We start from the raw sequence: 12,088 nt of genomic DNA on the forward strand, positions 1-12,088 counted from the left end.
ATATAAAGGATTCGTGTGAGGTGAGGATAGAGAGCAGAGAAATGAGTCTGTCAAGAGTTTTAAACACAGCAGAATAATGGTTGATTCCTGTGCTGTGTCCTGAGCCCCCTGCCCTGTGCGTATGTGTGGAAGGTGTGTGGAAGAAAGAGAGAGAGACTTGAATAGATGATGTCCTGTGCCCTTATGTCCTGTGATGTATGAGGCCTTCCTTTGACATGCCCCAAATACACCCATCCAAACATTAGACTCACTATATAGTCAATGGCACACAATCAATAGTAAGACAAAAGTGTCTTAGGTCACATTGGTGTAAAGACCAGTAGATCACGGCACACGTCAGACCATAAACATTTCTCACACCACTGTCCTTGCATCCTTAAGCATTCACCTGCATTCTTTTCTACCTTGCCCTCTCTGTTTCTCTACCACAGCTAAATGTACTGGTGTAAGCACAGTTTTCATACCCATGGGCTATATTCACAAACCCTATCTTGTCAAGAGTTATTTTAGGTGGCACTAAAGGTTCCTAATGGTTTTTTCTCAAAAAGGTATTTCCAAAACTTTTGTGAAAACCTTTAAGGTAAGAATCTGTAAGTTTAGAGAAGGTAGAAGTTGCAAAATGTGATGAACATGTAAATCTCCAAACTGGCAGTAACCTGACTCTGGGATTAAACTAGAAACCTGTGAAGTGAAAACATTACTCACTGTGCCACCATGTTGATGCTGACATGTTTCATGAATAAATATCATCAGTGATTGGTTGAGGTGATATAAGCAATCAATCCCAATACATGATGTGATTAAAAGAAATGATGATGCTTCTTTCAGCTGTCAATCAAATAAAATGAACAGTTAAAGTAGCTCATGTCTGTGGTTCCTGGTTAAGTTTATTACTGATGAGAACACATATATATAAAAAATATATTTTTGTTCGTTTGCTTACATAGTTATTTTAGGAAGACATCATAAATGAAGAGAAAATGAAGTTTTTGTCCCTTTCATACAATTTGAATTGTTGTTTATTTGAAAAAATATTAATTTTCTTCGACTGAATATGGGCGATTTTTTTTTATTTTTTTTTTTAATATGGGCTATTTTTTTTTTTTACAGGGATTAAATACAGTAAAGTAGGAGAAATAGTCCAACTGAATGAACAATAGAAAAAGCTCAATAAGTGGGCGTAGAGCATAAGCCATTGTTACTGAATCAAATTTATCTGTGTTGGCATTTTATAAATGAGCCCTGTGAGTGCAACTAGAAATGCTTATAATATTAGCGATAATGAATTTAATTAACCAGTAATTAACATGGATATAATTCTTTTTTTCATTCATTAAAAAAACACCCACACAACCTGCAGAGACAAGCAGCCTTAAATAAGAACCAATAAGAAGTGTTTGTAAATTTGAAGGATCAATTGGGACAAAAATGAAATCTCTGGTACAGCTTTTAAGAGTAAAGGTGTGACAACTGCCTTCATCAGATGTCACACAATCTGGTAAAAACATGCTATTTCTTGTCTAAATTTACACATGATCTAAATAAAAGTTAATAATATTTCACAACATACAATTATTCTATACGTTTTTTTTAAGTAATCTTTCCTGGGTTCCCTAGTGATGGAAGTAATCACAATATAACTCTGAGATTACAAAATTCCCTGCCTGAGTGGAAATTGTGGCATTACTCTGTCTCTGTCAGTCATAGTGAGACTAGCCAATTGTGAAATCTGTGAGATGATGTATGTAGAAGAGGGCTGCCAGCACTTGTTTGTTCAGTTGCCATGTAACCCAGCATGTTCAGGAGAAACAGTCAGTTGGTTACTCTCCATGCTTGGTAGTTAGTAGTGGAAACTGGGAAATCATGGTAGTTTTGAATGAAGTAAAAAGCTCATTTAATTAGCTTGTGATTTTTACTAATATTAGCCACATGGTGACTGAGAGAAGACTTAGCACTACTATATATGTGATCAAAACCGTGCCAGCTTGTGAAGTGTTTAGATTTAGAGAAAATATGTATGTATGTGCGTGTCTCCTAAGGACTGGAACATGAGAATATATATTATAGGCCAAAATATACTTGAGGGAATAATTCTTGTTCTTTATGAGAAGAATGTTGCTTAAATAACCCCTTGAGAAGTGTGTGTGTGTGTGTGTGAGAGAGAGAGAGAGAGAGAGAGAGAGAGAGAGAGAGAGAGAGAGAGAGAGAGAGAGAGAGAGAGAGAGAGAGAGAGAGAGAATGTCTGTGTATGACTAACTTTAGGATTTGCGAAGTTTCTCCATATGGCCCAAGAGAGAAAGGCAGAATGGAAATAAAAAATGTGACATTTTCATGTGCGCTGCTATTCCATACTGCTCTGCTCCATCTGTGGCATAAAGCATGTTACATTCAGCATGCCGTTATTATAGCATTTGCTTCAGTAACACACACACACACACACACACACACACACACACACACACACACACACACACACGAGTACAACCATTCATTAACATTTAACCTGCCTTCACTACGATTTTATCTTTAGTGTTCTTTCATGCGTACACACATGCTCACATGCACTCACACACACACATTTTCCACACACAGCACAACAGGGACCCACACAGTCAATCAAACACCCTCCTCCTCCTCGCCCCAAACATTTAGCATAGTTAACTAACCTGACACTCAGATCGTATCATTAAATGTGGTCATGTTGGTCAACTTGGGAAGTTTCAGTCCATTAATATTTTTATTTTTCTGTCAACTGATCCAATCTGATCCAACATGCTTGCAATAATTTAGCTCTGGTTTGGAAAGAACTTCATACTTTATTAATTGATTCATGTGTATATAAGAATTCTCATCACTCCTTTTGGTTTGACTGATGTTAAGAAATTGGCTTTTTAATGCGTTTTTAATTAACTTATTTTTTTATTTTTTAAATAGAAGAATAATTCTACTGCAGCCTGCTCTCATATATCTGATTAGTTCATACTTCAGAATTTCACAAATTTTCATAAAAAAAAAGGTCAGTGCGAGATAAAAATTTACCTCCAACAGCTTTAGATTGCTTTTTTATAATTGACTTTTAAAATTTTTTTTTTTTATAATTTTACTGTCAAATTATATGGAAACTAAATATTTACTAGATTGGACTATAAACAACATTAACTTTTACTCCTATATTAATAGTTATTTTTATTTTATAAGTAGATGCTCAAGTCATTTTCTTGAATCAGGTATAAATATAATCAGATAAATAAAAAGATGCATCAACAATTCAGTTGAAAATTAGTATTTGGGCAGTCAAGGAAAGGCTAACCTTGTACACATGTTCAGGGCATTTAGTTAAGGAGCATTTTGAAATGAAAGATCTATCATCCATACAGCACAAGCAAGTCTGATGGACAACTAAACCATTAAACTAAGAAGAAGTGTGCATTTTTTGGGGTGTATAATCTTAAATAAAGACAAATACTTGAAAACCAGTTTATGCAGAGCTTCATAAGTAAGCATGGAAATGTAAAAATTAGTGTGAAGCTTTACAGTAAGTCAGTATATAAATATGTGCACTATGACAACAGACAGACATAGTGTTTTATCTGTAATAAACTTAAAACACAAGAAACACAAAATTACTAAGAACATAAACAAGATAAAAGAAATCTGATCGCGGTTTTCTTTGAAAGCTGGCCAGTGATTGCTCGCATCCAGATGGATCCAGAAGACAACAAGAAAAGACAAATGAGAGACAAAAAGTGCCATGAACAGTGAGTCTGAATACAAGTGATAATTATTTCTGAATGAGAAACAGGTGTAGATTTCATGTGACATGATCAGTTGCTAGAGGGAAACACTAGTGGTCTGTTTCTGTGACATGTACTCTACAATATAGTGGCATTTTTTAAATATAAAAATTACAGCGCATTCCATTGACCTTTAATTGCGATGCACCTCTCATCTGATGAAAGTGTTTGGCAGTCAGAACAGTCAGTAGTCAGATAAGATAAAAATCATGTACTGTTGTGTTATAAAGTACATTTTTAGAAAACATTAATAACTCCTCAGTTAAACTGTTGTCACAGATTAAACCAGAGACCTTGGTCTGCACAAAATCTACAGCAAGGATTTATTGGGTGGTCCTGGTTGGATAATTGTGTACACTATGCATCTTTGTACTACAGATTGTTAAACAACTTGATTATGTAAGAATGTAAGAATTGTTTCAACTAGTAGATATTGTATAACTACAATTTAAATGTATTAGTTTTACATTTTATATACCAGTTAACACAAATAAAACACTTTAAAAGCTTACTATTTTAACATTGTTCATTGGTTTAATGGCAAAGGCTGGGGTTCAGTTATCAAAACAATTCACCCTACTAACTAGAGGAAAATGAGAGCCAATGATCTAATCTAATTAGTACTGAATTATCTGTAATTGCTGCCTGAAAGAGCAAATGAAAGGATATGCATGTGAAATCTCAATGCATTTCTTATTACAGTGTTAATACAATGTTATACATGTGTTATTATTGTGTTATAGGTTGGCTGTCTTATATACATTGGCTATTTTATCAAATAGTACTAGTCATCACTGTACTAGTAAACATTACATTGTAATTGTACACTGGAAGAGTCATCTAATTATTATTATTTTTAATCATGATGCAGTAGCACTGCATTCAATCGTGCAATTACAGGTCGAGAGTTCATATTGGGGGAAATAATGTGTTCTCACTGACTTTGACCCTGGCATGGTTGTTGGCACTGGACAGGTTGGTTTAAATATTTCTGAAACTTAGTGATCTACTGGGAATTGTTTTGCATAACAGCTTTTAGAGTTGACAAATAGTCTGCAAGGCAAATGCCATGCTGTTGAGATGGGTGAGAGCAGAATCACCTGACAGCAGAGATGGCAAAAGTACACACATCCTTCACTGAAGTAGAAGTGCATATACTCATGTTGGAAAAGACTCTGGTGAATAATGTGTTTGTAATTAATTAATTAATAGATAGATAGATAGATAGATAGATAGATAGATAGATAGATAGATAGATAGATAGATAGATAGATAGATAGATAGATAGATAGATAGATAGATAGATAGGTAGGTAGGTAGATAGGTAGATAGGTAGGTAGGTAGGTAGGTAGGTAGATTGCTTGATTAAATGATTGATTAAATGATTGATTCCATTCCCTTGATTCTGGAAACCCAAACCTGTTCCAGCATGGCTATGCTCCTGTGCACAAAGTGAGCACCTTGAAGATATGCCTTTACATGGCTTGGAGAGAAAGATCGTGAGTGGTGAGTGATCTCAACCCTACTGAACACCTTTGGGATGAATTGGAACACTTACTGCACCCCAGGCCTCCTCACCTCACCTACATCAGTACTTTACATTGCTAATACCCTAGTGGGTGATGAACACAAATGTCCAAAAGCACAGTCCAAAATCTAGTGGAACATCTTCACAGAAGAGTGGAGGGAACATTAAGAGCAAATTTTATTATTCTCAAAAAGCACATACAATACTAACACACTATTTTTCCACAGACTTACCTTATAATGTTGTCCCTTCTTAAAACTATAGCTAACTTACTGTACATCATCATTAAGTCTATTTGGATAATTTTATTTTGTTGTTGTTTTTTGTTGGTATTACATGTCAGGTCCTAAAATAGCTCACCTTTCTGTTGCAACAGCTGCTGTTCCCTGTTTTCTCTTTGTCTGAGTAATGAAGCATTTCAGTCGACGTTGCTGAGCTTTTCATTAAAAAGACAAAAAACACACCACCACCACAAATTTTTTTTCTCTCAGTCTAGCATTCAGACAGATCATTTTGGCTCAATGAGACAAATTTACAGCTTACAGCCCAGATAATCGTTTTTGGCCATCTGTTCATGAGCTTAACTCGCTTGGAACTTTGTGTGCACCTTAAATAGCTTTGAAAAGTGTTTATTATTTTTAAAAGATGCAAATTCTGCTCTGTCATATGGGAAGAAAAGAAGATGCAATTTCATGTGAATGTCATATGCAGTCAATAGATGTAATATTCGCATCGATATTGTTAGGTTTGCTGCATGGTGCTGTGCAGGTGTTGACGCAATGTTACTGAGCGAAAGCAGCAATGCACATAAAGCAGCAACGCACATAATTTAGATGCAGATAGAAATGAGAGATCAGTCAAGTTGCTGACATTTGACAAGCTGTTGTATGACAACAGAGAAATTAGGAACAGATGAGGAAAAGTAAAATAGCGGGCAGAGAAGTAAAGATGCTATCGCTTTCTGATCAGAGTACGCCATCTTTCAGATTGGATAGTCATCAAAATGTCACTTTTTTCCTGAGTTATTTATTCAGGCTGCCTGTGCTGTTATTCGCTGCTCTGACACTGGGCTGTAAGAGCATGAGTTAAAAAGAAAAAAAAAAAAAAACAGAACCACAGGATATTTGCTTGAGAGTTGAGTGTTTGCAATCAAAGCTGCGAGAAAGCTGGAGAGATGTACGTTTTCTGACCCCGGCGTTATTGGAAAAGGCCTGAAAGCTCTCGCCAGACATTCAGACTCTGACATTCATATGTTCTTTCTCCAACTCTGGACTTCTGTTAGCCTTAGCCTGACATTTAAAAACATAGGATGTAAGCTCCAACTTGTCTGTGCCCTTAGCTAATGCAGGGAAACACTCTGCACCGTCTTTTGTTTTCTTTTATACCTAAAAAAGGCCTGTTTTTGTCATTTCTTGCCTCATAGAGACCTCAGTGGAAATGTTTTGGTTTTTTGAAAGTAGAATGCACAGAGTTTTTTTTTCCCTTTGTCGAAATATCAAATATTTAATGAACAGAGAGTTTTAACAGTTCTATTTTTAATGGATGTTCTGTTCTTCACTGGACTAGTATCCTGCAATTAATGGTGAAAATGGCATAAGAGATAGAATGCACTAGGAAAACTATTCAATGTGCTAGTCTGGCAGATTTTCCCCCTTTTCTTTCAAATTAATCTTTCCATTTTGTGCTGATCGGTGAGCACATGCACTGTAATATTCATGTGATTATCTCTTTCCTGCTAAAAGACTTTCTAATCCCATCCCTACGTTTTGTGCAGGACGTATGCTTCGACTCAGTACAGTGTAAGAGATTACTGGATTACAGAACACTGTTAACCTGGTTGCTGTGCTTCCAGCTGGCTGCAGATTACAGTTCTACTGAAAATTCATTTTGCTTTGCTTTGCTGCTGGCAAACCAAAGAAAACCAAATGAAATAGAACTCAGAATATAGAAAGAGGGATTAAAATGGTGGAAAGTGAAACTAAACATGCCATGGGGTAATGTGTGACACGAATTTGCTTAAGCCGGGTTAAATTTCAACTCTAGCTTTAAGTTTGAACTTTAAATGAAAAATTAATGCTACTCAAATGCAAATCGTTTTCCTTTCCACTAATCCAACATTAGCATTAAATACTTACACTCTGCATGGAGTAAAAGAAAGAGAAAGACAGGGTTCTTTCTTTTTTTATTATATTCACTGTAATATCTAAGAGAACAGCTGGGGAGGAAGTGATGTCAGTAAGAGCATTGTTCTGTCCATCTGTTGTAGACTTGGTGTTATGACACTTTCTGGCCGCAGGATGTCTAGAAACACCATTTCTCTAAAAGCTGGCCGGTGATTGCTCGCATCCAGATGGATCCTAAAGCTGACGTTGCATCATACCAGCAAAGAAATCTGCTTATTGGAAACTGTAAACAAAAACAATAACTACTCACCGCCTGCTGTACATGCAGGACCAATACCTCAGCAAAATCACACTCTCACATATGCCTGCAAACAAACAGACTCCTTATACATCCAACTTATCACCTCAAGCGTCCTTGAGACATTGGACACACAAGCCCTATAGGATTCTATACCATTCAGAGATTTAATCAAATTCTTGCCCATGTAATTAAACTCTTGTCTTACAGTTTGGGTTCAATCTTATTAGTTAGTAAGTGCATAATTAAGTTTTTTACCCCAATATCATGCAGAATTGGTATAACCCCAATAAAGATGGGGTGCCTTGAGTCAAGGTTGAGTCAAATGTATGTATAGGGGGCTTATTTATGATGCTAACATTTATATTTGCAATTTATTTATTCCTGTAAAGCTGCTTTGGGACAAAGTTTACTATACATTTTTAAATAAAACTGAGTTGAATTTAAATAATAAATAAACAAACTACGTACCATGTTACCATGTGGCATGGATGCCCATTGTTTTGTCCAAAGGAGGAGGAATTTGCTTTTCCACGAGCCTTTAATGTCAAACCAGTTGAATTACTGGTTATTGGGCTATGTTTTATATGTTTTTAATTTAATTTTAAATACTTATTCCACATAGCTGTTCTGCTTGATTCTGGTCAAAAGGTAAAATAAATCATGTGCTCATTCAAATATAATATGATTGTACAGTATGAGCTCATTTACTTGTATGACAAATGATTTACAGAATCTAAGCCTAAAAATAAATGGATAAAAAACATGTTCCATCCATCCATCCATCTTCTCCCGCTTATCCGATGCCGGGTCGCGGGGGCAGCAGTCTAAGCAAAGATGCCCAGACTTCCCTCTCCCTAGACACTTCTTCCAGCTCTTCCGGGGGGACACCAAGGCGTTCCCAGGCCAGCCGGGAGACATAGTCTCTCCAGCGTGTCCTAGGTCTTCCCCGGGGTCTCCTCCCAGTGGGACGCGCCCGGAACACCTTCCCAGGAAGGCGTCCAGGAGGCATCCGGAACAGATGCCCGAGCCACCTCAGCTGACCCCTCTCGATGTGGAGGAGCAGCGGATCTACTCCGAGCTCCTCCCGAGTGACTAAGCTTCTCACCCTATCTCTAAGGGATCGCCCAGCCACCCTGCGGAGGAAGCACATTTCGGCCGCCTGTATCCGGGATCTTGTCCTTTCGGTCATGACCCAGAGCTCATGACCATAGGTGAGAGTAGGAACGTAGATTGACCGGTAAATCGAAAGTTTCGCCTTGCGGCTCAGCTCCTTCTTCACCACGACAGACCGGTACATCGACCGCATTACTGCAGAAGCTGCACCGATCCGTCTGTCAATCTCCCGTTCCACCCTTCCCTCACTCGTGAACAAAACCCCAAGATACTTAAACTCCTCCACTTGCGGCAGGAACTCCCCACCAACCTGAAGTGGGCAAGCCACCCTTTTCCGACTGAGGACCATGGCCTCGGATTTGGAGGTGCTGATTCTCATCCCAGCCGCTTCACACTCGGCTGCAAACCGTCCCAGTGCATGCTGAAGGTCCTGGTCTGATGAAGCCCACACGACAACATCATCTGCAAAGAGCAAAGACGAAATCGTGTCGTCACCAAACCGGACACCCTCCGACCCCTGGCTGCGCCTAGAAATTCTGTCCATAAAAATTATGAACAGAACCGGTGACAAAGGGCAGCCCTGCCGGAGTCCAACATGCACCGGGAACAAGTCTGACTTACTGCCGGCAATGCGAACCAAGCTCCTGCTTCGGTCATACAGGGACCGGACAGCCCTTAGTAAAGGGCCCCCGACCCCATACTCCCGGAGCACCCTCCACAGGCCGCCGCGAGGGACACAGTCGAATGCCTTTTCCAAATCCACAAAGCACATGTGGACTGGTTGGGCAAACTCCCATGAACCCTCCAGCACCCTGTAGAGGGTATAGAGCTGGTCCAGTGTTCCACGGCCTGGACGAAAACCACATTGTTCCTCCTGAATCCGAGGTTCTACTATCGGCCGTATTCTCCTCTCCAGTACCCTGGCATAGACTTTCCCAGGTAGGCTGAGAAGTGTGATCCCCCTATAGTTGGAACACACCCTCCGGTCCCCCTTCTTAAAAAGAGGGACCACCACCCCGGTCTGCCATTCCAGAGGCACTGTCCCCGACCGCCACGCGATGCTGCAGAGGCGTGTCAGCCAAGACAGCCCCACAACATCCAGAGACTTGAGGTACTCAGGGCGGATCTCATCCACCCCCGGTGCCCTGCCACCGAGGAGTTTCTTTACTACCTCGGTGACTTCAGCTTGGGTGATGGACGAGTCCGCCTCTGAGCCCTCAGCCTCTGCTTCCTCAATGGAAGACGTGACGGCGGGATTGAGGAGATCCTCGAAGTATTCCTTCCACCGTCCAACGACATCCCCAGTTGAAGTCAACAGCTCCCCACCTCTACTGTAAACAGCATTGGTGGGGCACTGCTTTCCCCTCCTGAGGCGCCGGACGGTTTGCCAGAATCTCTTCGAGGCCAGCCGATAGTCCTTCTCCATGGCCTCACCGAGCTCCTCCCAGGCCCGAGTTTTTGCCTCGATAACCACCCGGGCTGCAGTTCGCTTGGCCTGCCGGTACCCGTCAGCTGCCTCAGGAGTCCCACAAGCCAACCAGGCCAGGTAGGACTCCTTCTTCAGCTTGACGGCATCCCTTACTTCCGGTTTCCACCACCGGGTTCGGGGATTGCCGCCTCGACAGGCACCGGAGACCTTACTGCCACAGCTCCGAGCGGCCGCTTCGACAATGGAGGTGGAGAACATGGTCCACTCGGACTCAATATCTCCGGCCTCCCTCGGGATCTGGTCAAAGCTCTGCCGGAGGTGGGAGTTGAAGATCTCTCTGACAGGAGGCTCGGCCAAACGTTCCCAGCAGACCCTCACAGTACGCTTGGGTCTGCCGAGTCTGTCCAGCTTCCTCCCCCGCCATCGGATCCAACTCACCACCAGGTGGTGATCAGTTGACAGCTCCGCCCCTCTCTTTACCCGAGTGTCCAAGACATACGGCCGCAGGTCAGATGAAACGACCACAAAGTCGATCATCGACCTGCGGCCTAGGGTGTCCTGGTGCCACGTGTACTGATGGACACCCTTATGCTTGAACATGGTGTTCGTTATGGACAAACTGTAACTAGCACAGAAGTCCAATAACTGAACACCGCTCGGGTTCAGATCAGGGGGGCCGTTCCTCCCAATCACGCCCCTCCAGGTGTCACTGTCGCTGCCCACGTGTGCATTGAAGTCTCCTAGTAGAACGACGGAGTCCCCAGTCGGAGCACTGTCCAGCACCCCTCCCAGAGACCCCAAGAAGGCCGGGTACTCTATACTGCCGTTTGGCCCGTAGGCACACACGACAGTGAGAGACCTATCCCCGACCCGTAGGCGCAGGGAAACGACCCTCTCGTTCACCGGGGTAAACTCCAACACATGGCGGCTGAGCTGGGGGGCTATAAGCAAACCCACACCAGCCCGACGCCTTTCACCATGGGCAGCTCCAGAGTTGTAAAGAGTCCATCCTCTCTCGAGGAGTGTGGTTCCAGAGCCCAGGCCGTGCGTAGAGGTGATCCCGACTATCTCTAGTCGGAACCTCTCAACCTCACGCACAATCTCAGGCTCCTTCCCCGCCAGCGAGGTGACATTTAAAAAAACATGTTATTTAAATTTTTAGCACTTTGTAACAGCCAAGTGAGTTTTCCACCACTGGAAAGTAACATAACAACCTTAATTTTGTTGAATTATTAAATTAATGAGAGCGAGAATAGGAAGGCTGATAGAGGGAATATAACTGCTGCTATAACATAAGCGATAACAAGAACCAACATCTATGTAATTATTAATTTTTGGCAATAATTGGTGGCACCTTGCTGTCGATTAAGAGGGATTCCTGACTTGCTGTGCACTGGGCTGCATTGTGGCATGCGTTTGTCGATAAGTAACATTCAAGGTTGTGATTTATTCCTTACTTATTATACAATTGATCTTATTGAAATAGCCCAGTGGAGATGTGGTTATGGTTAAATTTCCCTTGATATCAAGTCAAGAAGCTTTTATTGTCATTTCAACCATATATAGCTCACGCAGTACACAGTGAAATGAGACAACGTTCCTCCAAAACCCTGATGATACATAAACAACATAAAGCTACATAGAAAACACAGGGCCAAGGACTAGTAAGTGTCCTCGCCACATAAAATGAATCGTGTGAGACAAGACAATGCAAAAGACAACACAAGACAGTGTAAGACAACGCAAGACAGTGTAGGAGCAATACATAAAACAAAAAATAGCGCCACCAGTAAACCTACT

General features: G+C 41.1%; 1 protein-coding gene across 1 annotated transcript in view; it reads left to right on the plus strand.

Annotated features, from left to right (window-relative positions):
* Positions 1 to 12,088, plus strand: part of tafa3b (TAFA chemokine like family member 3b) — a 134,287-nt gene that overhangs the window by 77,280 nt on the left and 44,919 nt on the right. The window lies entirely within an intron of this gene.

Source organism: Silurus aristotelis (genome assembly GCF_946808225.1).
Source record: "Silurus aristotelis genome assembly, chromosome: 11".
In the NCBI taxonomy this organism is placed as follows: domain Eukaryota; kingdom Metazoa; phylum Chordata; class Actinopteri; order Siluriformes; family Siluridae; genus Silurus; species Silurus aristotelis.